A 27,019-nucleotide genomic window follows, 5' to 3' on the forward strand; every position below is an offset into this window, starting at 1 on the left:
AAAAATAGTGAATGCTTTACGAATGTGCGTGTCATCCTTTAGAGCAGGGGCCGATTTAAATTTCCCATTATCATTCCAATATTAGTACATGTGTTGCAGAAGCAAGCGCAAAGGGAGAGTCAATCAAACCATTGATTAGGACCTCTGGTCAAAGGTTTGCCATACCAAATGTCCTTATTTCAGAGGGCAGAAAGTCCAAACACCATTTAGATATCGGGTGGTATGAAATGAAGAGGCAAACAACAACGAATAAGCATTCTTTGCTGCTGTATTGATCTGGCCCTAAAGGGTTTTAGTTTAATGCCAATTATATTTAAAGATATAAAGATTAATGGTCCAGGGTGCTTGCAAAATGAAAACCCCCTCCCCATCACAATGGCTGGGTCATACAAGCCTGAGAGCATCACAATAGACCCAATAGACATGAGAAAAACTCGGTACCTCTGAGTGTATGTGGGCCCATGGCTGTATCAAGGACAAGGCAAAAACAGGAGGTGGCTTAAGGAGTCAGCACCAGAGGCTGTCCGATTGAGCCCTGTAAGCAACAGATGTTGGACCATCCTATAAAGGATTCTGAGGCTGATTTCAATTTTAACTTTGCTGCTGATTTAAGGATTGCTCAACCTTCGACCCACGTCTAGTTTGCTTGGATAAGCCCTGGAAATCTTTTACAGCTTGTACTGGTGGGAGATGATGTGACTTTATCAACTGCAACGGGATATGAGGCATGTGTGCCACAAAAAGCAGGTCTAGGATTTTTTTATAAGAAAGCCGCTTTAAGAAGGGAACTTTGGGCAACCCCACTGAGAGCAAAAGTATTACACAAAAGGTAAGGGGGTCAGTGGGTCAACTGATACAATAAACTAACTCACAGTCAAATGTGCTAAGTCCAAATACTACCTGTTTCTACATTTTCCAGGCTTTTTGTCTCATTTCTTAACAGATCCATTCCTATGTACCTCTGTGCTTTCAACAGAGTTTTCATTGTAATGGAGGGACATGCAGTATGCCTTAAACATGCCTGGGCAGGGAAGACTATGTAAAAGCAAGAGTAGCAGACAGCTTAATAAATCATCAGCAGGACCCTCTAGACCTTCCCCAAAAAACATAACATGATTTCTATGCATGTATGTGCGTTGAACAGCGCAAGTAATTTGGTTAATGTCAGTGGATAAATGTCACTTTCCCACAGCGCAGACAAAATCACTTGTACAGGCCCCTTCTGCAAAAGCATTACCGCTGTAGAAAGCAGTGAAAAGGTGAGGCAGTGTGCAGTCCCCCCACCCCCGACCCTGATCGGCCAAGGACCTCTCTATAAGAGCTGAGGGTGGAATTTTTCTGGACCTCAGTAACTTAGGGAGACATGGCTAAAGGGATCCTCAATCAACGGCCCAGCTTTTGCTCTGTGGCCTGTCCGAATATGTCTGTTCTCCAAATTACCTGCCGCTGCCCAGGTGTCAGATGGTGAGATGGAATGACCTCCCAGGAAGCATACTGGCAGATGATTTGCATAGGCACACCCCCTCTCTCTTAGCCCTGCTTACTCCACAGTAGCAAGTATCTGGGGAAAATATAGTGGTCGAGGTGGGGTAGCAGTAACTAGCAACTCTGAGAAAGTAAATCTGGGACACTTGGCGACCTGTGGGGAACAACTGCAGAGCTCAGTGCCCAGAAGTTTGTGGCACAGGGAGGAGGTCTGTTGGATTTCAGTAACTTGGAGACATGCAACCTGGTCGGGAGTGCTTCAGGTCTCCTTCCTTGCATGTTCCAAGCAACTCAACAAAGCATCAACAGGCTGAGATACCAACCACAGAGCCCCTTTCCACTTGATTAAAAGGCTAAAATCTTTTCCATGCAAATACATAGCCCCCAAATACCATATTTTCTTTGTTTTCTCTCTCTCTCCTCCCTGTCTCCTTCCCTCGCTCCCTCCCACCCTCCCGCACTCTCTCTTCCCCCCAGCCCCTCTCCCTCTCCCTACCATTAATTTTAAGTTTTCATGCACTGCAGCACATTGTGGCAATGGTATTTCACAATGGGACTGTTTGAAAGTTACAGAAATCAAAAAAGAAATCAACCAACTAAAAGCAGCCAAACCCGGAGTACTCTGCTCAGCCCCATTTAAAGATTAAGGCCCAGAAGCAAGTAAAGCTGTAGTTCAGAGCGATATTTGCAAATAGCACCTTAAAGCAGTTTACGCTGGAGTGCACAACAAGGGGGAAAGTGATAATACTGAGTTTGGTAGAATGGGATAAAAAAAAACAAAAGAAGCGTGCCACTTGTAAAAGTACAAGTCAAGAAATTGAAGGGGACGGGGCTGTTCATTCAGTCAAGAGGACTCACAAGTAAAAGGCTCCTGAGGCATTAGTGTTGAATTTGGCGCAAAATGCATTGTGTTGTCGTGTAATATGAATGAACATACAATTTCAATCTTCAATAAAGAAAGATCTATTAAAAAATCAACACTTGCAAATTAAGAAAGTTTCTGTCCAGTCATGTTCCAAAAATAGTGAATGCTTTACGAATGTGCGTGTCATCCTTTAGAGCAGGGGCCGATTTAAATTTCCCATTATCATTCCAATATTAGTACATGTGTTGCAGAAGCAAGCGCAAAGGGAGAGTCAATCAAACCATTGATTAGGACCTCTGGTCAAAGGTTTGCCATACCAAATGTCCTTATTTCAGAGGGCAGAAAGTCCAAACACCATTTAGATATCGGGTGGTATGAAATGAAGAGGCAAACAACAACGAATAAGCATTCTTTGCTGCTGTATTGATCTGGCCCTAAAGGGTTTTAGTTTAATGCCAATTATATTTAAAGATATAAAGATTAATGGTCCAGGGTGCTTGCAAAATGAAAACCCCCTCCCCATCACAATGGCTGGGTCATACAAGCCTGAGAGCATCACAATAGACCCAATAGACATGAGAAAAACTCGGTACCTCTGAGTGTATGTGGGCCCATGGCTGTATCAAGGACAAGGCAAAAACAGGAGGTGGCTTAAGGAGTCAGCACCAGAGGCTGTCCGATTGAGCCCTGTAAGCAACAGATGTTGGACCATCCTATAAAGGATTCTGAGGCTGATTTCAATTTTAACTTTGCTGCTGATTTAAGGATTGCTCAACCTTCGACCCACGTCTAGTTTGCTTGGATAAGCCCTGGAAATCTTTTACAGCTTGTACTGGTGGGAGATGATGTGACTTTATCAACTGCAACGGGATATGAGGCATGTGTGCCACAAAAAGCAGGTCTAGGATTTTTTTATAAGAAAGCCGCTTTAAGAAGGGAACTTTGGGCAACCCCACTGAGAGCAAAAGTATTACACAAAAGGTAAGGGGGTCAGTGGGTCAACTGATACAATAAACTAACTCACAGTCAAATGTGCTAAGTCCAAATACTACCTGTTTCTACATTTTCCAGGCTTTTTGTCTCATTTCTTAACAGATCCATTCCTATGTACCTCTGTGCTTTCAACAGAGTTTTCATTGTAATGGAGGGACATGCAGTATGCCTTAAACATGCCTGGGCAGGGAAGACTATGTAAAAGCAAGAGTAGCAGACAGCTTAATAAATCATCAGCAGGACCCTCTAGACCTTCCCCAAAAAACATAACATGATTTCTATGCATGTATGTGCGTTGAACAGCGCAAGTAATTTGGTTAATGTCAGTGGATAAATGTCACTTTCCCACAGCGCAGACAAAATCACTTGTACAGGCCCCTTCTGCAAAAGCATTACCGCTGTAGAAAGCAGTGAAAAGGTGAGGCAGTGTGCAGTCCCCCCACCCCCGACCCTGATCGGCCACGATCGGCCAAGGACCTCTCTATAAGAGCTGAGGGTGGAATTTTTCTGGACCTCAGTAACTTAGGGAGACATGGCTAAAGGGATCCTCAATCAACGGCCCAGCTTTTGCTCTGTGGCCTGTCCGAATATGTCTGTTCTCCAAATTACCTGCCGCTGCCCAGGTGTCAGATGGTGAGATGGAATGACCTCCCAGGAAGCATACTGGCAGATGATTTGCATAGGCACACCCCCTCTCCCTCTCTCTTAGCCCTGCTTACTCCACAGTAGCAAGTATCTGGGGAAAATATAGTGGTCGAGGTGGGGTAGCAGTAACTAGCAACTCTGAGAAAGTAAATCTGGGACACTTGGCGACCTGTGGGGAACAACTGCAGAGCTCAGTGCCCAGAAGTTTGTGGCACAGGGAGGAGGTCTGTTGGATTTCAGTAACTTGGAGACATGCAACCTGGTCGGGAGTGCTTCAGGTCTCCTTCCTTGCATGTTCCAAGCAACTCAACAAAGCATCAACAGGCTGAGATACCAACCACAGAGCCCCTTTCCACTTGATTAAAAGGCTAAAATCTTTTCCATGCAAATACATAGCCCCCAAATACCATATTTTCTTTGTTTTCTCTCTCTCTCCTCCCTGTCTCCTTCCCTCGCTCCCTCCCACCCTCCCGCACTCTCTCTTCCCCCCAGCCCCTCTCCCTCTCCCTACCATTAATTTTAAGTTTTCATGCACTGCAGCACATTGTGGCAATGGTATTTCACAATGGGACTGTTTGAAAGTTACAGAAATCAAAAAAGAAATCAACCAACTAAAAGCAGCCAAACCCGGAGTACTCTGCTCAGCCCCATTTAAAGATTAAGGCCCAGAAGCAAGTAAAGCTGTAGTTCAGAGCGATATTTGCAAATAGCACCTTAAAGCAGTTTACGCTGGAGTGCACAACAAGGGGGAAAGTGATAATACTGAGTTTGGTAGAATGGGATAAAAAAAAACAAAAGAAGCGTGCCACTTGTAAAAGTACAAGTCAAGAAATTGAAGGGGACGGGGCTGTTCATTCAGTCAAGAGGACTCACAAGTAAAAGGCTCCTGAGGCATTAGTGTTGAATTTGGCGCAAAATGCATTGTGTTGTCGTGTAATATGAATGAACATACAATTTCAATCTTCAATAAAGAAAGATCTATTAAAAAATCAACACTTGCAAATTAAGAAAGTTTCTGTCCAGTCATGTTCCAAAAATAGTGAATGCTTTACGAATGTGCGTGTCATCCTTTAGAGCAGGGGCCGATTTAAATTTCCCATCATCATTCCAATATTAGTACATGTGTTGCAGAAGCAAGCGCAAAGGGAGAGTCAATCAAACCATTGATTAGGACCTCTGGTCAAAGGTTTGCCATACCAAATGTCCTTATTTCAGAGGGCAGAAAGTCCAAACACCATTTAGATATCGGGTGGTATGAAATGAAGAGGCAAACAACAACGAATAAGCATTCTTTGCTGCTGTATTGATCTGGCCCTAAAGGGTTTTAGTTTAATGCCAATTATATTTAAAGATATAAAGATTAATGGTCCAGGGTGCTTGCAAAATGAAAACCCCCTCCCCATCACAATGGCTGGGTCATACAAGCCTGAGAGCATCACAATAGACCCAATAGACATGAGAAAAACTCGGTACCTCTGAGTGTATGTGGGCCCATGGCTGTATCAAGGACAAGGCAAAAACAGGAGGTGGCTTAAGGAGTCAGCACCAGAGGCTGTCCGATTGAGCCCTGTAAGCAACAGATGTTGGACCATCCTATAAAGGATTCTGAGGCTGATTTCAATTTTAACTTTGCTGCTGATTTAAGGATTGCTCAACCTTCGACCCACGTCTAGTTTGCTTGGATAAGCCCTGGAAATCTTTTACAGCTTGTACTGGTGGGAGATGATGTGACTTTATCAACTGCAACGGGATATGAGGCATGTGTGCCACAAAAAGCAGGTCTAGGATTTTTTTATAAGAAAGCCGCTTTAAGAAGGGAACTTTGGGCAACCCCACTGAGAGCAAAAGTATTACACAAAAGGTAAGGGGGTCAGTGGGTCAACTGATACAATAAACTAACTCACAGTCAAATGTGCTAAGTCCAAATACTACCTGTTTCTACATTTTCCAGGCTTTTTGTCTCATTTCTTAACAGATCCATTCCTATGTACCTCTGTGCTTTCAACAGAGTTTTCATTGTAATGGAGGGACATGCAGTATGCCTTAAACATGCCTGGGCAGGGAAGACTATGTAAAAGCAAGAGTAGCAGACAGCTTAATAAATCATCAGCAGGACCCTCTAGACCTTCCCCAAAAAACATAACATGATTTCTATGCATGTATGTGCGTTGAACAGCGCAAGTAATTTGGTTAATGTCAGTGGATAAATGTCACTTTCCCACAGCGCAGACAAAATCACTTGTACAGGCCCCTTCTGCAAAAGCATTACCGCTGTAGAAAGCAGTGAAAAGGTGAGGCAGTGTGCAGTCCCCCCACCCCCGACCCTGATCGGCCACGATCGGCCAAGGACCTCTCTATAAGAGCTGAGGGTGGAATTTTTCTGGACCTCAGTAACTTAGGGAGACATGGCTAAAGGGATCCTCAATCAACGGCCCAGCTTTTGCTCTGTGGCCTGTCCGAATATGTCTGTTCTCCAAATTACCTGCCGCTGCCCAGGTGTCAGATGGTGAGATGGAATGACCTCCCAGGAAGCATACTGGCAGATGATTTGCATAGGCACACCCCCTCTCTCTTAGCCCTGCTTACTCCACAGTAGCAAGTATCTGGGGAAAATATAGTGGTCGAGGTGGGGTAGCAGTAACTAGCAACTCTGAGAAAGTAAATCTGGGACACTTGGCGACCTGTGGGGAACAACTGCAGAGCTCAGTGCCCAGAAGTTTGTGGCACAGGGAGGAGGTCTGTTGGATTTCAGTAACTTGGAGACATGCAACCTGGTCGGGAGTGCTTCAGGTCTCCTTCCTTGCATGTTCCAAGCAACTCAACAAAGCATCAACAGGCTGAGATACCAACCACAGAGCCCCTTTCCACTTGATTAAAAGGCTAAAATCTTTTCCATGCAAATACATAGCCCCCAAATACCATATTTTCTTTGTTTTCTCTCTCTCTCCTCCCTGTCTCCTTCCCTCGCTCCCTCCCACCCTCCCGCACTCTCTCTTCCCCCCAGCCCCTCTCCCTCTCCCTACCATTAATTTTAAGTTTTCATGCACTGCAGCACATTGTGGCAATGGTATTTCACAATGGGACTGTTTGAAAGTTACAGAAATCAAAAAAGAAATCAACCAACTAAAAGCAGCCAAACCCGGAGTACTCTGCTCAGCCCCATTTAAAGATTAAGGCCCAGAAGCAAGTAAAGCTGTAGTTCAGAGCGATATTTGCAAATAGCACCTTAAAGCAGTTTACGCTGGAGTGCACAACAAGAGGGAAAGTGATAATACTGAGTTTGGTAGAATGGGATAAAAAAAAACAAAAGAAGCGTGCCACTTGTAAAAGTACAAGTCAAGAAATTGAAGGGGACGGGGCTGTTCATTCAGTCAAGAGGACTCACAAGTAAAAGGCTCCTGAGGCATTAGTGTTGAATTTGGCGCAAAATGCATTGTGTTGTCGTGTAATATGAATGAACATACAATTTCAATCTTCAATAAAGAAAGATCTATTAAAAAATCAACACTTGCAAATTAAGAAAGTTTCTGTCCAGTCATGTTCCAAAAATAGTGAATGCTTTACGAATGTGCGTGTCATCCTTTAGAGCAGGGGCCGATTTAAATTTCCCATTATCATTCCAATATTAGTACATGTGTTGCAGAAGCAAGCGCAAAGGGAGAGTCAATCAAACCATTGATTAGGACCTCTGGTCAAAGGTTTGCCATACCAAATGTCCTTATTTCAGAGGGCAGAAAGTCCAAACACCATTTAGATATCGGGTGGTATGAAATGAAGAGGCAAACAACAACGAATAAGCATTCTTTGCTGCTGTATTGATCTGGCCCTAAAGGGTTTTAGTTTAATGCCAATTATATTTAAAGATATAAAGATTAATGGTCCAGGGTGCTTGCAAAATGAAAACCCCCTCCCCATCACAATGGCTGGGTCATACAAGCCTGAGAGCATCACAATAGACCCAATAGACATGAGAAAAACTCGGTACCTCTGAGTGTATGTGGGCCCATGGCTGTATCAAGGACAAGGCAAAAACAGGAGGTGGCTTAAGGAGTCAGCACCAGAGGCTGTCCGATTGAGCCCTGTAAGCAACAGATGTTGGACCATCCTATAAAGGATTCTGAGGCTGATTTCAATTTTAACTTTGCTGCTGATTTAAGGATTGCTCAACCTTCGACCCACGTCTAGTTTGCTTGGATAAGCCCTGGAAATCTTTTACAGCTTGTACTGGTGGGAGATGATGTGACTTTATCAACTGCAACGGGATATGAGGCATGTGTGCCACAAAAAGCAGGTCTAGGATTTTTTTATAAGAAAGCCGCTTTAAGAAGGGAACTTTGGGCAACCCCACTGAGAGCAAAAGTATTACACAAAAGGTAAGGGGGTCAGTGGGTCAACTGATACAATAAACTAACTCACAGTCAAATGTGCTAAGTCCAAATACTACCTGTTTCTACATTTTCCAGGCTTTTTGTCTCATTTCTTAACAGATCCATTCCTATGTACCTCTGTGCTTTCAACAGAGTTTTCATTGTAATGGAGGGACATGCAGTATGCCTTAAACATGCCTGGGCAGGGAAGACTATGTAAAAGCAAGAGTAGCAGACAGCTTAATAAATCATCAGCAGGACCCTCTAGACCTTCCCCAAAAAACATAACATGATTTCTATGCATGTATGTGCGTTGAACAGCGCAAATAATTTGGTTAATGTCAGTGGATAAATGTCACTTTCCCACAGCGCAGACAAAATCACTTGTACAGGCCCCTTCTGCAAAAGCATTACCGCTGTAGAAAGCAGTGAAAAGGTGAGGCAGTGTGCAGTCCCCCCACCCCCGACCCTGATCGGCCACGATCGGCCAAGGACCTCTCTATAAGAGCTGAGGGTGGAATTTTTCTGGACCTCAGTAACTTAGGGAGACATGGCTAAAGGGATCCTCAATCAACGGCCCAGCTTTTGCTCTGTGGCCTGTCCGAATATGTCTGTTCTCCAAATTACCTGCCGCTGCCCAGGTGTCAGATGGTGAGATGGAATGACCTCCCAGGAAGCATACTGGCAGATGATTTGCATAGGCACACCCCCTCTCCCTCTCTCTTAGCCCTGCTTACTCCACAGTAGCAAGTATCTGGGGAAAATATAGTGGTCGAGGTGGGGTAGCAGTAACTAGCAACTCTGAGAAAGTAAATCTGGGACACTTGGCGACCTGTGGGGAACAACTGCAGAGCTCAGTGCCCAGAAGTTTGTGGCACAGGGAGGAGGTCTGTTGGATTTCAGTAACTTGGAGACATGCAACCTGGTCGGGAGTGCTTCAGGTCTCCTTCCTTGCATGTTCCAAGCAACTCAACAAAGCATCAACAGGCTGAGATACCAACCACAGAGCCCCTTTCCACTTGATTAAAAGGCTAAAATCTTTTCCATGCAAATACATAGCCCCCAAATACCATATTTTCTTTGTTTTCTCTCTCTCTCCTCCCTGTCTCCTTCCCTCGCTCCCTCCCACCCTCCCGCACTCTCTCTTCCCCCCAGCCCCTCTCCCTCTCCCTACCATTAATTTTAAGTTTTCATGCACTGCAGCACATTGTGGCAATGGTATTTCACAATGGGACTGTTTGAAAGTTACAGAAATCAAAAAAGAAATCAACCAACTAAAAGCAGCCAAACCCGGAGTACTCTGCTCAGCCCCATTTAAAGATTAAGGCCCAGAAGCAAGTAAAGCTGTAGTTCAGAGCGATATTTGCAAATAGCACCTTAAAGCAGTTTACGCTGGAGTGCACAACAAGGGGGAAAGTGATAATACTGAGTTTGGTAGAATGGGATAAAAAAAAACAAAAGAAGCGTGCCACTTGTAAAAGTACAAGTCAAGAAATTGAAGGGGACGGGGCTGTTCATTCAGTCAAGAGGACTCACAAGTAAAAGGCTCCTGAGGCATTAGTGTTGAATTTGGCGCAAAATGCATTGTGTTGTCGTGTAATATGAATGAACATACAATTTCAATCTTCAATAAAGAAAGATCTATTAAAAAATCAACACTTGCAAATTAAGAAAGTTTCTGTCCAGTCATGTTCCAAAAATAGTGAATGCTTTACGAATGTGCGTGTCATCCTTTAGAGCAGGGGCCGATTTAAATTTCCCATTATCATTCCAATATTAGTACATGTGTTGCAGAAGCAAGCGCAAAGGGAGAGTCAATCAAACCATTGATTAGGACCTCTGGTCAAAGGTTTGCCATACCAAATGTCCTTATTTCAGAGGGCAGAAAGTCCAAACACCATTTAGATATCGGGTGGTATGAAATGAAGAGGCAAACAACAACGAATAAGCATTCTTTGCTGCTGTATTGATCTGGCCCTAAAGGGTTTTAGTTTAATGCCAATTATATTTAAAGATATAAAGATTAATGGTCCAGGGTGCTTGCAAAATGAAAACCCCCTCCCCATCACAATGGCTGGGTCATACAAGCCTGAGAGCATCACAATAGACCCAATAGACATGAGAAAAACTCGGTACCTCTGAGTGTATGTGGGCCCATGGCTGTATCAAGGACAAGGCAAAAACAGGAGGTGGCTTAAGGAGTCAGCACCAGAGGCTGTCCGATTGAGCCCTGTAAGCAACAGATGTTGGACCATCCTATAAAGGATTCTGAGGCTGATTTCAATTTTAACTTTGCTGCTGATTTAAGGATTGCTCAACCTTCGACCCACGTCTAGTTTGCTTGGATAAGCCCTGGAAATCTTTTACAGCTTGTACTGGTGGGAGATGATGTGACTTTATCAACTGCAACGGGATATGAGGCATGTGTGCCACAAAAAGCAGGTCTAGGATTTTTTTATAAGAAAGCCGCTTTAAGAAGGGAACTTTGGGCAACCCCACTGAGAGCAAAAGTATTACACAAAAGGTAAGGGGGTCAGTGGGTCAACTGATACAATAAACTAACTCACAGTCAAATGTGCTAAGTCCAAATACTACCTGTTTCTACATTTTCCAGGCTTTTTGTCTCATTTCTTAACAGATCCATTCCTATGTACCTCTGTGCTTTCAACAGAGTTTTCATTGTAATGGAGGGACATGCAGTATGCCTTAAACATGCCTGGGCAGGGAAGACTATGTAAAAGCAAGAGTAGCAGACAGCTTAATAAATCATCAGCAGGACCCTCTAGACCTTCCCCAAAAAACATAACATGATTTCTATGCATGTATGTGCGTTGAACAGCGCAAGTAATTTGGTTAATGTCAGTGGATAAATGTCACTTTCCCACAGCGCAGACAAAATCACTTGTACAGGCCCCTTCTGCAAAAGCATTACCGCTGTAGAAAGCAGTGAAAAGGTGAGGCAGTGTGCAGTCCCCCCACCCCCGACCCTGATCGGCCACGATCGGCCAAGGACCTCTCTATAAGAGCTGAGGGTGGAATTTTTCTGGACCTCAGTAACTTAGGGAGACATGGCTAAAGGGATCCTCAATCAACGGCCCAGCTTTTGCTCTGTGGCCTGTCCGAATATGTCTGTTCTCCAAATTACCTGCCGCTGCCCAGGTGTCAGATGGTGAGATGGAATGACCTCCCAGGAAGCATACTGGCAGATGATTTGCATAGGCACACCCCCTCTCTCTTAGCCCTGCTTACTCCACAGTAGCAAGTATCTGGGGAAAATATAGTGGTCGAGGTGGGGTAGCAGTAACTAGCAACTCTGAGAAAGTAAATCTGGGACACTTGGCGACCTGTGGGGAACAACTGCAGAGCTCAGTGCCCAGAAGTTTGTGGCACAGGGAGGAGGTCTGTTGGATTTCAGTAACTTGGAGACATGCAACCTGGTCGGGAGTGCTTCAGGTCTCCTTCCTTGCATGTTCCAAGCAACTCAACAAAGCATCAACAGGCTGAGATACCAACCACAGAGCCCCTTTCCACTTGATTAAAAGGCTAAAATCTTTTCCATGCAAATACATAGCCCCCAAATACCATATTTTCTTTGTTTTCTCTCTCTCTCCTCCCTGTCTCCTTCCCTCGCTCCCTCCCACCCTCCCGCACTCTCTCTTCCCCCCAGCCCCTCTCCCTCTCCCTACCATTAATTTTAAGTTTTCATGCACTGCAGCACATTGTGGCAATGGTATTTCACAATGGGACTGTTTGAAAGTTACAGAAATCAAAAAAGAAATCAACCAACTAAAAGCAGCCAAACCCGGAGTACTCTGCTCAGCCCCATTTAAAGATTAAGGCCCAGAAGCAAGTAAAGCTGTAGTTCAGAGCGATATTTGCAAATAGCACCTTAAAGCAGTTTACGCTGGAGTGCACAACAAGGGGGAAAGTGATAATACTGAGTTTGGTAGAATGGGATAAAAAAAAACAAAAGAAGCGTGCCACTTGTAAAAGTACAAGTCAAGAAATTGAAGGGGACGGGGCTGTTCATTCAGTCAAGAGGACTCACAAGTAAAAGGCTCCTGAGGCATTAGTGTTGAATTTGGCGCAAAATGCATTGTGTTGTCGTGTAATATGAATGAACATACAATTTCAATCTTCAATAAAGAAAGATCTATTAAAAAATCAACACTTGCAAATTAAGAAAGTTTCTGTCCAGTCATGTTCCAAAAATAGTGAATGCTTTACGAATGTGCGTGTCATCCTTTAGAGCAGGGGCCGATTTAAATTTCCCATTATCATTCCAATATTAGTACATGTGTTGCAGAAGCAAGCGCAAAGGGAGAGTCAATCAAACCATTGATTAGGACCTCTGGTCAAAGGTTTGCCATACCAAATGTCCTTATTTCAGAGGGCAGAAAGTCCAAACACCATTTAGATATCGGGTGGTATGAAATGAAGAGGCAAACAACAACGAATAAGCATTCTTTGCTGCTGTATTGATCTGGCCCTAAAGGGTTTTAGTTTAATGCCAATTATATTTAAAGATATAAAGATTAATGGTCCAGGGTGCTTGCAAAATGAAAACCCCCTCCCCATCACAATGGCTGGGTCATACAAGCCTGAGAGCATCACAATAGACCCAATAGACATGAGAAAAACTCGGTACCTCTGAGTGTATGTGGGCCCATGGCTGTATCAAGGACAAGGCAAAAACAGGAGGTGGCTTAAGGAGTCAGCACCAGAGGCTGTCCGATTGAGCCCTGTAAGCAACAGATGTTGGACCATCCTATAAAGGATTCTGAGGCTGATTTCAATTTTAACTTTGCTGCTGATTTAAGGATTGCTCAACCTTCGACCCACGTCTAGTTTGCTTGGATAAGCCCTGGAAATCTTTTACAGCTTGTACTGGTGGGAGATGATGTGACTTTATCAACTGCAACGGGATATGAGGCATGTGTGCCACAAAAAGCAGGTCTAGGATTTTTTTATAAGAAAGCCGCTTTAAGAAGGGAACTTTGGGCAACCCCACTGAGAGCAAAAGTATTACACAAAAGGTAAGGGGGTCAGTGGGTCAACTGATACAATAAACTAACTCACAGTCAAATGTGCTAAGTCCAAATACTACCTGTTTCTACATTTTCCAGGCTTTTTGTCTCATTTCTTAACAGATCCATTCCTATGTACCTCTGTGCTTTCAACAGAGTTTTCATTGTAATGGAGGGACATGCAGTATGCCTTAAACATGCCTGGGCAGGGAAGACTATGTAAAAGCAAGAGTAGCAGACAGCTTAATAAATCATCAGCAGGACCCTCTAGACCTTCCCCAAAAAACATAACATGATTTCTATGCATGTATGTGCGTTGAACAGCGCAAGTAATTTGGTTAATGTCAGTGGATAAATGTCACTTTCCCACAGCGCAGACAAAATCACTTGTACAGGCCCCTTCTGCAAAAGCATTACCGCTGTAGAAAGCAGTGAAAAGGTGAGGCAGTGTGCAGTCCCCCCACCCCCGACCCTGATCGGCCACGATCGGCCAAGGACCTCTCTATAAGAGCTGAGGGTGGAATTTTTCTGGACCTCAGTAACTTAGGGAGACATGGCTAAAGGGATCCTCAATCAACGGCCCAGCTTTTGCTCTGTGGCCTGTCCGAATATGTCTGTTCTCCAAATTACCTGCCGCTGCCCAGGTGTCAGATGGTGAGATGGAATGACCTCCCAGGAAGCATACTGGCAGATGATTTGCATAGGCACACCCCCTCTCTCTTAGCCCTGCTTACTCCACAGTAGCAAGTATCTGGGGAAAATATAGTGGTCGAGGTGGGGTAGCAGTAACTAGCAACTCTGAGAAAGTAAATCTGGGACACTTGGCGACCTGTGGGGAACAACTGCAGAGCTCAGTGCCCAGAAGTTTGTGGCACAGGGAGGAGGTCTGTTGGATTTCAGTAACTTGGAGACATGCAACCTGGTCGGGAGTGCTTCAGGTCTCCTTCCTTGCATGTTCCAAGCAACTCAACAAAGCATCAACAGGCTGAGATACCAACCACAGAGCCCCTTTCCACTTGATTAAAAGGCTAAAATCTTTTCCATGCAAATACATAGCCCCCAAATACCATATTTTCTTTGTTTTCTCTCTCTCTCCTCCCTGTCTCCTTCCCTCGCTCCCTCCCACCCTCCCGCACTCTCTCTTCCCCCCAGCCCCTCTCCCTCTCCCTACCATTAATTTTAAGTTTTCATGCACTGCAGCACATTGTGGCAATGGTATTTCACAATGGGACTGTTTGAAAGTTACAGAAATCAAAAAAGAAATCAACCAACTAAAAGCAGCCAAACCCGGAGTACTCTGCTCAGCCCCATTTAAAGATTAAGGCCCAGAAGCAAGTAAAGCTGTAGTTCAGAGCGATATTTGCAAATAGCACCTTAAAGCAGTTTACGCTGGAGTGCACAACAAGAGGGAAAGTGATAATACTGAGTTTGGTAGAATGGGATAAAAAAAAACAAAAGAAGCGTGCCACTTGTAAAAGTACAAGTCAAGAAATTGAAGGGGACGGGGCTGTTCATTCAGTCAAGAGGACTCACAAGTAAAAGGCTCCTGAGGCATTAGTGTTGAATTTGGCGCAAAATGCATTGTGTTGTCGTGTAATATGAATGAACATACAATTTCAATCTTCAATAAAGAAAGATCTATTAAAAAATCAACACTTGCAAATTAAGAAAGTTTCTGTCCAGTCATGTTCCAAAAATAGTGAATGCTTTACGAATGTGCGTGTCATCCTTTAGAGCAGGGGCCGATTTAAATTTCCCATTATCATTCCAATATTAGTACATGTGTTGCAGAAGCAAGCGCAAAGGGAGAGTCAATCAAACCATTGATTAGGACCTCTGGTCAAAGGTTTGCCATACCAAATGTCCTTATTTCAGAGGGCAGAAAGTCCAAACACCATTTAGATATCGGGTGGTATGAAATGAAGAGGCAAACAACAACGAATAAGCATTCTTTGCTGCTGTATTGATCTGGCCCTAAAGGGTTTTAGTTTAATGCCAATTATATTTAAAGATATAAAGATTAATGGTCCAGGGTGCTTGCAAAATGAAAACCCCCTCCCCATCACAATGGCTGGGTCATACAAGCCTGAGAGCATCACAATAGACCCAATAGACATGAGAAAAACTCGGTACCTCTGAGTGTATGTGGGCCCATGGCTGTATCAAGGACAAGGCAAAAACAGGAGGTGGCTTAAGGAGTCAGCACCAGAGGCTGTCCGATTGAGCCCTGTAAGCAACAGATGTTGGACCATCCTATAAAGGATTCTGAGGCTGATTTCAATTTTAACTTTGCTGCTGATTTAAGGATTGCTCAACCTTCGACCCACGTCTAGTTTGCTTGGATAAGCCCTGGAAATCTTTTACAGCTTGTACTGGTGGGAGATGATGTGACTTTATCAACTGCAACGGGATATGAGGCATGTGTGCCACAAAAAGCAGGTCTAGGATTTTTTTATAAGAAAGCCGCTTTAAGAAGGGAACTTTGGGCAACCCCACTGAGAGCAAAAGTATTACACAAAAGGTAAGGGGGTCAGTGGGTCAACTGATACAATAAACTAACTCACAGTCAAATGTGCTAAGTCCAAATACTACCTGTTTCTACATTTTCCAGGCTTTTTGTCTCATTTCTTAACAGATCCATTCCTATGTACCTCTGTGCTTTCAACAGAGTTTTCATTGTAATGGAGGGACATGCAGTATGCCTTAAACATGCCTGGGCAGGGAAGACTATGTAAAAGCAAGAGTAGCAGACAGCTTAATAAATCATCAGCAGGACCCTCTAGACCTTCCCCAAAAAACATAACATGATTTCTATGCATGTATGTGCGTTGAACAGCGCAAGTAATTTGGTTAATGTCAGTGGATAAATGTCACTTTCCCACAGCGCAGACAAAATCACTTGTACAGGCCCCTTCTGCAAAAGCATTACCGCTGTAGAAAGCAGTGAAAAGGTGAGGCAGTGTGCAGTCCCCCCACCCCCGACCCTGATCGGCCACGATCGGCCAAGGACCTCTCTATAAGAGCTGAGGGTGGAATTTTTCTGGACCTCAGTAACTTAGGGAGACATGGCTAAAGGGATCCTCAATCAACGGCCCAGCTTTTGCTCTGTGGCCTGTCCGAATATGTCTGTTCTCCAAATTACCTGCCGCTGCCCAGGTGTCAGATGGTGAGATGGAATGACCTCCCAGGAAGCATACTGGCAGATGATTTGCATAGGCACACCCCCTCTCCCTCTCTCTTAGCCCTGCTTACTCCACAGTAGCAAGTATCTGGGGAAAATATAGTGGTCGAGGTGGGGTAGCAGTAACTAGCAACTCTGAGAAAGTAAATCTGGGACACTTGGCGACCTGTGGGGAACAACTGCAGAGCTCAGTGCCCAGAAGTTTGTGGCACAGGGAGGAGGTCTGTTGGATTTCAGTAACTTGGAGACATGCAACCTGGTCGGGAGTGCTTCAGGTCTCCTTCCTTGCATGTTCCAAGCAACTCAACAAAGCATCAACAGGCTGAGATACCAACCACAGAGCCCCTTTCCACTTGATTAAAAGGCTAAAATCTTTTCCATGCAAATACATAGCCCCCAAATACCATATTTTCTTTGTTTTCTCTCTCTCTCCTCCCTGTCTCCTTCCCTCGCTCCCTCCCACCCTCCCGCACTCTCTCTTCCCCCCAGCCCCTCTCCCTCTCCCTACCATTAATTTTAAGTTTTCATGCACTGCAGCACATTGTGGCAATGGTATTTCACAATGGGACTGTTTGAAAGTTACAGAAATCAAAAAAGAAATCAACCAACTAAAAGCAGCCAAACCCGGAGTACTCTGCTCAGCCCCATTTAAAGATTAAGGCCCAGAAGCAAGTAAAGCTGTAGTTCAGAGCGATATTTGCAAATAGCACCTTAAAGCAGTTTACGCTGGAGTGCACAACAAGGGGGAAAGTGATAATACTGAGTTTGGTAGAATGGGATAAAAAAAAACAAAAGAAGCGTGCCACTTGTAAAAGTACAAGTCAAGAAATTGAAGGGGACGGGGCTGTTCATTCAGTCAAGAGGACTCACAAGTAAAAGGCTCCTGAGGCATTAGTGTTGAATTTGGCGCAAAATGCATTGTGTTGTCGTGTAATATGAATGAACATACAATTTCAATCTTCAATAAAGAAAGATCTATTAAAAAATCAACACTTGCAAATTAAGAAAGTTTCTGTCCAGTCATGTTCCAAAAATAGTGAATGCTTTACGAATGTGCGTGTCATCCTTTAGAGCAGGGGCCGATTTAAATTTCCCATTATCATTCCAATATTAGTACATGTGTTGCAGAAGCAAGCGCAAAGGGAGAGTCAATCAAACCATTGATTAGGACCTCTGGTCAAAGGTTTGCCATACCAAATGTCCTTATTTCAGAGGGCAGAAAGTCCAAACACCATTTAGATATCGGGTGGTATGAAATGAAGAGGCAAACAACAACGAATAAGCATTCTTTGCTGCTGTATTGATCTGGCCCTAAAGGGTTTTAGTTTAATGCCAATTATATTTAAAGATATAAAGATTAATGGTCCAGGGTGCTTGCAAAATGAAAACCCCCTCCCCATCACAATGGCTGGGTCATACAAGCCTGAGAGCATCACAATAGACCCAATAGACATGAGAAAAACTCGGTACCTCTGAGTGTATGTGGGCCCATGGCTGTATCAAGGACAAGGCAAAAACAGGAGGTGGCTTAAGGAGTCAGCACCAGAGGCTGTCCGATTGAGCCCTGTAAGCAACAGATGTTGGACCATCCTATAAAGGATTCTGAGGCTGATTTCAATTTTAACTTTGCTGCTGATTTAAGGATTGCTCAACCTTCGACCCACGTCTAGTTTGCTTGGATAAGCCCTGGAAATCTTTTACAGCTTGTACTGGTGGGAGATGATGTGACTTTATCAACTGCAACGGGATATGAGGCATGTGTGCCACAAAAAGCAGGTCTAGGATTTTTTTATAAGAAAGCCGCTTTAAGAAGGGAACTTTGGGCAACCCCACTGAGAGCAAAAGTATTACACAAAAGGTAAGGGGGTCAGTGGGTCAACTGATACAATAAACTAACTCACAGTCAAATGTGCTAAGTCCAAATACTACCTGTTTCTACATTTTCCAGGCTTTTTGTCTCATTTCTTAACAGATCCATTCCTATGTACCTCTGTGCTTTCAACAGAGTTTTCATTGTAATGGAGGGACATGCAGTATGCCTTAAACATGCCTGGGCAGGGAAGACTATGTAAAAGCAAGAGTAGCAGACAGCTTAATAAATCATCAGCAGGACCCTCTAGACCTTCCCCAAAAAACATAACATGATTTCTATGCATGTATGTGCGTTGAACAGCGCAAGTAATTTGGTTAATGTCAGTGGATAAATGTCACTTTCCCACAGCGCAGACAAAATCACTTGTACAGGCCCCTTCTGCAAAAGCATTACCGCTGTAGAAAGCAGTGAAAAGGTGAGGCAGTGTGCAGTCCCCCCACCCCCGACCCTGATCGGCCAAGGACCTCTCTATAAGAGCTGAGGGTGGAATTTTTCTGGACCTCAGTAACTTAGGGAGACATGGCTAAAGGGATCCTCAATCAACGGCCCAGCTTTTGCTCTGTGGCCTGTCCGAATATGTCTGTTCTCCAAATTACCTGCCGCTGCCCAGGTGTCAGATGGTGAGATGGAATGACCTCCCAGGAAGCATACTGGCAGATGATTTGCATAGGCACACCCCCTCTCCCTCTCTCTTAGCCCTGCTTACTCCACAGTAGCAAGTATCTGGGGAAAATATAGTGGTCGAGGTGGGGTAGCAGTAACTAGCAACTCTGAGAAAGTAAATCTGGGACACTTGGCGACCTGTGGGGAACAACTGCAGAGCTCAGTGCCCAGAAGTTTGTGGCACAGGGAGGAGGTCTGTTGGATTTCAGTAACTTGGAGACATGCAACCTGGTCGGGAGTGCTTCAGGTCTCCTTCCTTGCATGTTCCAAGCAACTCAACAAAGCATCAACAGGCTGAGATACCAACCACAGAGCCCCTTTCCACTTGATTAAAAGGCTAAAATCTTTTCCATGCAAATACATAGCCCCCAAATACCATATTTTCTTTGTTTTCTCTCTCTCTCCTCCCTGTCTCCTTCCCTCGCTCCCTCCCACCCTCCCGCACTCTCTCTTCCCCCCAGCCCCTCTCCCTCTCCCTACCATTAATTTTAAGTTTTCATGCACTGCAGCACATTGTGGCAATGGTATTTCACAATGGGACTGTTTGAAAGTTACAGAAATCAAAAAAGAAATCAACCAACTAAAAGCAGCCAAACCCGGAGTACTCTGCTCAGCCCCATTTAAAGATTAAGGCCCAGAAGCAAGTAAAGCTGTAGTTCAGAGCGATATTTGCAAATAGCACCTTAAAGCAGTTTACGCTGGAGTGCACAACAAGGGGGAAAGTGATAATACTGAGTTTGGTAGAATGGGATAAAAAAAAACAAAAGAAGCGTGCCACTTGTAAAAGTACAAGTCAAGAAATTGAAGGGGACGGGGCTGTTCATTCAGTCAAGAGGACTCACAAGTAAAAGGCTCCTGAGGCATTAGTGTTGAATTTGGCGCAAAATGCATTGTGTTGTCGTGTAATATGAATGAACATACAATTTCAATCTTCAATAAAGAAAGATCTATTAAAAAATCAACACTTGCAAATTAAGAAAGTTTCTGTCCAGTCATGTTCCAAAAATAGTGAATGCTTTACGAATGTGCGTGTCATCCTTTAGAGCAGGGGCCGATTTAAATTTCCCATTATCATTCCAATATTAGTACATGTGTTGCAGAAGCAAGCGCAAAGGGAGAGTCAATCAAACCATTGATTAGGACCTCTGGTCAAAGGTTTGCCATACCAAATGTCCTTATTTCAGAGGGCAGAAAGTCCAAACACCATTTAGATATCGGGTGGTATGAAATGAAGAGGCAAACAACAACGAATAAGCATTCTTTGCTGCTGTATTGATCTGGCCCTAAAGGGTTTTAGTTTAATGCCAATTATATTTAAAGATATAAAGATTAATGGTCCAGGGTGCTTGCAAAATGAAAACCCCCTCCCCATCACAATGGCTGGGTCATACAAGCCTGAGAGCATCACAATAGACCCAATAGACATGAGAAAAACTCGGTACCTCTGAGTGTATGTGGGCCCATGGCTGTATCAAGGACAAGGCAAAAACAGGAGGTGGCTTAAGGAGTCAGCACCAGAGGCTGTCCGATTGAGCCCTGTAAGCAACAGATGTTGGACCATCCTATAAAGGATTCTGAGGCTGATTTCAATTTTAACTTTGCTGCTGATTTAAGGATTGCTCAACCTTCGACCCACGTCTAGTTTGCTTGGATAAGCCCTGGAAATCTTTTACAGCTTGTACTGGTGGGAGATGATGTGACTTTATCAACTGCAACGGGATATGAGGCATGTGTGCCACAAAAAGCAGGTCTAGGATTTTTTTATAAGAAAGCCGCTTTAAGAAGGGAACTTTGGGCAACCCCACTGAGAGCAAAAGTATTACACAAAAGGTAAGGGGGTCAGTGGGTCAACTGATACAATAAACTAACTCACAGTCAAATGTGCTAAGTCCAAATACTACCTGTTTCTACATTTTCCAGGCTTTTTGTCTCATTTCTTAACAGATCCATTCCTATGTACCTCTGTGCTTTCAACAGAGTTTTCATTGTAATGGAGGGACATGCAGTATGCCTTAAACATGCCTGGGCAGGGAAGACTATGTAAAAGCAAGAGTAGCAGACAGCTTAATAAATCATCAGCAGGACCCTCTAGACCTTCCCCAAAAAACATAACATGATTTCTATGCATGTATGTGCGTTGAACAGCGCAAGTAATTTGGTTAATGTCAGTGGATAAATGTCACTTTCCCACAGCGCAGACAAAATCACTTGTACAGGCCCCTTCTGCAAAAGCATTACCGCTGTAGAAAGCAGTGAAAAGGTGAGGCAGTGTGCAGTCCCCCCACCCCCGACCCTGATCGGCCACGATCGGCCAAGGACCTCTCTATAAGAGCTGAGGGTGGAATTTTTCTGGACCTCAGTAATTTAGGGAGACATGGCTAAAGGGATCCTCAATCAACGGCCCAGCTTTTGCTCTGTGGCCTGTCCGAATATGTCTGTTCTCCAAATTACCTGCCGCTGCCCAGGTGTCAGATGGTGAGATGGAATGACCTCCCAGGAAGCATACTGGCAGATGATTTGCATAGGCACACCCCCTCTCTCTTAGCCCTGCTTACTCCACAGTAGCAAGTATCTGGGGAAAATATAGTGGTCGAGGTGGGGTAGCAGTAACTAGCAACTCTGAGAAAGTAAATCTGGGACACTTGGCGACCTGTGGGGAACAACTGCAGAGCTCAGTGCCCAGAAGTTTGTGGCACAGGGAGGAGGTCTGTTGGATTTCAGTAACTTGGAGACATGCAACCTGGTCGGGAGTGCTTCAGGTCTCCTTCCTTGCATGTTCCAAGCAACTCAACAAAGCATCAACAGGCTGAGATACCAACCACAGAGCCCCTTTCCACTTGATTAAAAGGCTAAAATCTTTTCCATGCAAATACATAGCCCCCAAATACCATATTTTCTTTGTTTTCTCTCTCTCTCCTCCCTGTCTCCTTCCCTCGCTCCCTCCCACCCTCCCGCACTCTCTCTTCCCCCCAGCCCCTCTCCCTCTCCCTACCATTAATTTTAAGTTTTCATGCACTGCAGCACATTGTGGCAATGGTATTTCACAATGGGACTGTTTGAAAGTTACAGAAATCAAAAAAGAAATCAACCAACTAAAAGCAGCCAAACCCGGAGTACTCTGCTCAGCCCCATTTAAAGATTAAGGCCCAGAAGCAAGTAAAGCTGTAGTTCAGAGCGATATTTGCAAATAGCACCTTAAAGCAGTTTACGCTGGAGTGCACAACAAGAGGGAAAGTGATAATACTGAGTTTGGTAGAATGGGATAAAAAAAAACAAAAGAAGCGTGCCACTTGTAAAAGTACAAGTCAAGAAATTGAAGGGGACGGGGCTGTTCATTCAGTCAAGAGGACTCACAAGTAAAAGGCTCCTGAGGCATTAGTGTTGAATTTGGCGCAAAATGCATTGTGTTGTCGTGTAATATGAATGAACATACAATTTCAATCTTCAATAAAGAAAGATCTATTAAAAAATCAACACTTGCAAATTAAGAAAGTTTCTGTCCAGTCATGTTCCAAAAATAGTGAATGCTTTACGAATGTGCGTGTCATCCTTTAGAGCAGGGGCCGATTTAAATTTCCCATTATCATTCCAATATTAGTACATGTGTTGCAGAAGCAAGCGCAAAGGGAGAGTCAATCAAACCATTGATTAGGACCTCTGGTCAAAGGTTTGCCATACCAAATGTCCTTATTTCAGAGGGCAGAAAGTCCAAACACCATTTAGATATCGGGTGGTATGAAATGAAGAGGCAAACAACAACGAATAAGCATTCTTTGCTGCTGTATTGATCTGGCCCTAAAGGGTTTTAGTTTAATGCCAATTATATTTAAAGATATAAAGATTAATGGTCCAGGGTGCTTGCAAAATGAAAACCCCCTCCCCATCACAATGGCTGGGTCATACAAGCCTGAGAGCATCACAATAGACCCAATAGACATGAGAAAAACTCGGTACCTCTGAGTGTATGTGGGCCCATGGCTGTATCAAGGACAAGGCAAAAACAGGAGGTGGCTTAAGGAGTCAGCACCAGAGGCTGTCCGATTGAGCCCTGTAAGCAACAGATGTTGGACCATCCTATAAAGGATTCTGAGGCTGATTTCAATTTTAACTTTGCTGCTGATTTAAGGATTGCTCAACCTTCGACCCACGTCTAGTTTGCTTGGATAAGCCCTGGAAATCTTTTACAGCTTGTACTGGTGGGAGATGATGTGACTTTATCAACTGCAACGGGATATGAGGCATGTGTGCCACAAAAAGCAGGTCTAGGATTTTTTTATAAGAAAGCCGCTTTAAGAAGGGAACTTTGGGCAACCCCACTGAGAGCAAAAGTATTACACAAAAGGTAAGGGGGTCAGTGGGTCAACTGATACAATAAACTAACTCACAGTCAAATGTGCTAAGTCCAAATACTACCTGTTTCTACATTTTCCAGGCTTTTTGTCTCATTTCTTAACAGATCCATTCCTATGTACCTCTGTGCTTTCAACAGAGTTTTCATTGTAATGGAGGGACATGCAGTATGCCTTAAACATGCCTGGGCAGGGAAGACTATGTAAAAGCAAGAGTAGCAGACAGCTTAATAAATCATCAGCAGGACCCTCTAGACCTTCCCCAAAAAACATAACATGATTTCTATGCATGTATGTGCGTTGAACAGCGCAAGTAATTTGGTTAATGTCAGTGGATAAATGTCACTTTCCCACAGCGCAGACAAAATCACTTGTACAGGCCCCTTCTGCAAAAGCATTACCGCTGTAGAAAGCAGTGAAAAGGTGAGGCAGTGTGCAGTCCCCCCACCCCCGACCCTGATCGGCCACGATCGGCCAAGGACCTCTCTATAAGAGCTGAGGGTGGAATTTTTCTGGACCTCAGTAACTTAGGGAGACATGGCTAAAGGGATCCTCAATCAACGGCCCAGCTTTTGCTCTGTGGCCTGTCCGAATATGTCTGTTCTCCAAATTACCTGCCGCTGCCCAGGTGTCAGATGGTGAGATGGAATGACCTCCCAGGAAGCATACTGGCAGATGATTTGCATAGGCACACCCCCTCTCCCTCTCTCTTAGCCCTGCTTACTCCACAGTAGCAAGTATCTGGGGAAAATATAGTGGTCGAGGTGGGGTAGCAGTAACTAGCAACTCTGAGAAAGTAAATCTGGGACACTTGGCGACCTGTGGGGAACAACTGCAGAGCTCAGTGCCCAGAAGTTTGTGGCACAGGGAGGAGGTCTGTTGGATTTCAGTAACTTGGAGACATGCAACCTGGTCGGGAGTGCTTCAGGTCTCCTTCCTTGCATGTTCCAAGCAACTCAACAAAGCATCAACAGGCTGAGATACCAACCACAGAGCCCCTTTCCACTTGATTAAAAGGCTAAAATCTTTTCCATGCAAATACATAGCCCCCAAATACCATATTTTCTTTGTTTTCTCTCTCTCTCCTCCCTGTCTCCTTCCCTCGCTCCCTCCCACCCTCCCGCACTCTCTCTTCCCCCCAGCCCCTCTCCCTCTCCCTACCATTAATTTTAAGTTTTCATGCACTGCAGCACATTGTGGCAATGGTATTTCACAATGGGACTGTTTGAAAGTTACAGAAATCAAAAAAGAAATCAACCAACTAAAAGCAGCCAAACCCGGAGTACTCTGCTCAGCCCCATTTAAAGATTAAGGCCCAGAAGCAAGTAAAGCTGTAGTTCAGAGCGATATTTGCAAATAGCACCTTAAAGCAGTTTACGCTGGAGTGCACAACAAGGGGGAAAGTGATAATACTGAGTTTGGTAGAATGGGATAAAAAAAAACAAAAGAAGCGTGCCACTTGTAAAAGTACAAGTCAAGAAATTGAAGGGGACGGGGCTGTTCATTCAGTCAAGAGGACTCACAAGTAAAAGGCTCCTGAGGCATTAGTGTTGAATTTGGCGCAAAATGCATTGTGTTGTCGTGTAATATGAATGAACATACAATTTCAATCTTCAATAAAGAAAGATCTATTAAAAAATCAACACTTGCAAATTAAGAAAGTTTCTGTCCAGTCATGTTCCAAAAATAGTGAATGCTTTACGAATGTGCGTGTCATCCTTTAGAGCAGGGGCCGATTTAAATTTCCCATTATCATTCCAATATTAGTACATGTGTTGCAGAAGCAAGCGCAAAGGGAGAGTCAATCAAACCATTGATTAGGACCTCTGGTCAAAGGTTTGCCATACCAAATGTCCTTATTTCAGAGGGCAGAAAGTCCAAACACCATTTAGATATCGGGTGGTATGAAATGAAGAGGCAAACAACAACGAATAAGCATTCTTTGCTGCTGTATTGATCTGGCCCTAAAGGGTTTTAGTTTAATGCCAATTATATTTAAAGATATAAAGATTAATGGTCCAGGGTGCTTGCAAAATGAAAACCCCCTCCCCATCACAATGGCTGGGTCATACAAGCCTGAGAGCATCACAATAGACCCAATAGACATGAGAAAAACTCGGTACCTCTGAGTGTATGTGGGCCCATGGCTGTATCAAGGACAAGGCAAAAACAGGAGGTGGCTTAAGGAGTCAGCACCAGAGGCTGTCCGATTGAGCCCTGTAAGCAACAGATGTTGGACCATCCTATAAAGGATTCTGAGGCTGATTTCAATTTTAACTTTGCTGCTGATTTAAGGATTGCTCAACCTTCGACCCACGTCTAGTTTGCTTGGATAAGCCCTGGAAATCTTTTACAGCTTGTACTGGTGGGAGATGATGTGACTTTATCAACTGCAACGGGATATGAGGCATGTGTGCCACAAAAAGCAGGTCTAGGATTTTTTTATAAGAAAGCCGCTTTAAGAAGGGAACTTTGGGCAACCCCACTGAGAGCAAAAGTATTACACAAAAGGTAAGGGGGTCAGTGGGTCAACTGATACAATAAACTAACTCACAGTCAAATGTGCTAAGTCCAAATACTACCTGTTTCTACATTTTCCAGGCTTTTTGTCTCATTTCTTAACAGATCCATTCCTATGTACCTCTGTGCTTTCAACAGAGTTTTCATTGTAATGGAGGGACATGCAGTATGCCTTAAACATGCCTGGGCAGGGAAGACTATGTAAAAGCAAGAGTAGCAGACAGCTTAATAAATCATCAGCAGGACCCTCTAGACCTTCCCCAAAAAACATAACATGATTTCTATGCATGTATGTGCGTTGAACAGCGCAAGTAATTTGGTTAATGTCAGTGGATAAATGTCACTTTCCCACAGCGCAGACAAAATCACTTGTACAGGCCCCTTCTGCAAAAGCATTACCGCTGTAGAAAGCAGTGAAAAGGTGAGGCAGTGTGCAGTCCCCCCACCCCCGACCCTGATCGGCCACGATCGGCCAAGGACCTCTCTATAAGAGCTGAGGGTGGAATTTTTCTGGACCTCAGTAACTTAGGGAGACATGGCTAAAGGGATCCTCAATCAACGGCCCAGCTTTTGCTCTGTGGCCTGTCCGAATATGTCTGTTCTCCAAATTACCTGCCGCTGCCCAGGTGTCAGATGGTGAGATGGAATGACCTCCCATGAAGCATACTGGCAGATGATTTGCATAGGCACACCCCCTCTCCCTCTCTCTTAGCCCTGCTTACTCCACAGTAGCAAGTATCTGGGGAAAATATAGTGGTCGAGGTGGGGTAGCAGTAACTAGCAACTCTGAGAAAGTAAATCTGGGACACTTGGCGACCTGTGGGGAACAACTGCAGAGCTCAGTGCCCAGAAGTTTGTGGCACAGGGAGGAGGTCTGTTGGATTTCAGTAACTTGGAGACATGCAACCTGGTCGGGAGTGCTTCAGGTCTCCTTCCTTGCATGTTCCAAGCAACTCAACAAAGCATCAACAGGCTGAGATACCAACCACAGAGCCCCTTTCCACTTGATTAAAAGGCTAAAATCTTTTCCATGCAAATACATAGCCCCCAA

At 44.2% G+C, this 27,019-nt stretch overlaps 10 non-coding genes across 10 annotated transcripts; all 10 read right to left on the reverse strand.

The window, feature by feature from the left end:
• LOC138565225 (U6 spliceosomal RNA) lies at positions 1 to 107 on the reverse strand. The gene has a single exon (XR_011301124.1). It is a non-coding gene; the product is annotated as a U6 spliceosomal RNA (small nuclear RNA).
• Positions 108 to 2,502: 2,395 nt separating this feature from the next.
• On the reverse strand, positions 2,503 to 2,609 carry LOC138565227 (U6 spliceosomal RNA). The gene has a single exon (XR_011301125.1). It is a non-coding gene; the product is annotated as a U6 spliceosomal RNA (small nuclear RNA).
• Positions 2,610 to 7,532: 4,923 nt separating this feature from the next.
• LOC138565228 (U6 spliceosomal RNA) lies at positions 7,533 to 7,639 on the reverse strand. The gene has a single exon (XR_011301126.1). It is a non-coding gene; the product is annotated as a U6 spliceosomal RNA (small nuclear RNA).
• A 2,411-nt stretch (positions 7,640 to 10,050) lies between these two features.
• LOC138565229 (U6 spliceosomal RNA) lies at positions 10,051 to 10,157 on the reverse strand. Its single transcript, XR_011301127.1, has one exon. It is a non-coding gene; the product is annotated as a U6 spliceosomal RNA (small nuclear RNA).
• A 2,405-nt stretch (positions 10,158 to 12,562) lies between these two features.
• Positions 12,563 to 12,669, reverse strand: LOC138565230 (U6 spliceosomal RNA). Its single transcript, XR_011301128.1, has one exon. It is a non-coding gene; the product is annotated as a U6 spliceosomal RNA (small nuclear RNA).
• A 2,405-nt stretch (positions 12,670 to 15,074) lies between these two features.
• LOC138565231 (U6 spliceosomal RNA) lies at positions 15,075 to 15,181 on the reverse strand. The gene has a single exon (XR_011301129.1). It is a non-coding gene; the product is annotated as a U6 spliceosomal RNA (small nuclear RNA).
• Positions 15,182 to 17,592: 2,411 nt separating this feature from the next.
• LOC138565232 (U6 spliceosomal RNA) lies at positions 17,593 to 17,699 on the reverse strand. The gene has a single exon (XR_011301130.1). It is a non-coding gene; the product is annotated as a U6 spliceosomal RNA (small nuclear RNA).
• Positions 17,700 to 20,100: 2,401 nt separating this feature from the next.
• On the reverse strand, positions 20,101 to 20,207 carry LOC138565233 (U6 spliceosomal RNA). Its single transcript, XR_011301131.1, has one exon. It is a non-coding gene; the product is annotated as a U6 spliceosomal RNA (small nuclear RNA).
• A 2,405-nt stretch (positions 20,208 to 22,612) lies between these two features.
• LOC138565234 (U6 spliceosomal RNA) lies at positions 22,613 to 22,719 on the reverse strand. The gene has a single exon (XR_011301132.1). It is a non-coding gene; the product is annotated as a U6 spliceosomal RNA (small nuclear RNA).
• A 2,411-nt stretch (positions 22,720 to 25,130) lies between these two features.
• On the reverse strand, positions 25,131 to 25,237 carry LOC138565235 (U6 spliceosomal RNA). Its single transcript, XR_011301133.1, has one exon. It is a non-coding gene; the product is annotated as a U6 spliceosomal RNA (small nuclear RNA).
• Between the last annotated feature and the right edge of the window lie 1,782 nt (positions 25,238 to 27,019).

This window comes from Ambystoma mexicanum, chromosome 1q, assembly GCF_040938575.1.
Source record: "Ambystoma mexicanum isolate Mex_15411 chromosome 1q, UKY_AmexF1_1, whole genome shotgun sequence".
Lineage (NCBI taxonomy): Eukaryota > Metazoa > Chordata > Amphibia > Caudata > Ambystomatidae > Ambystoma > Ambystoma mexicanum.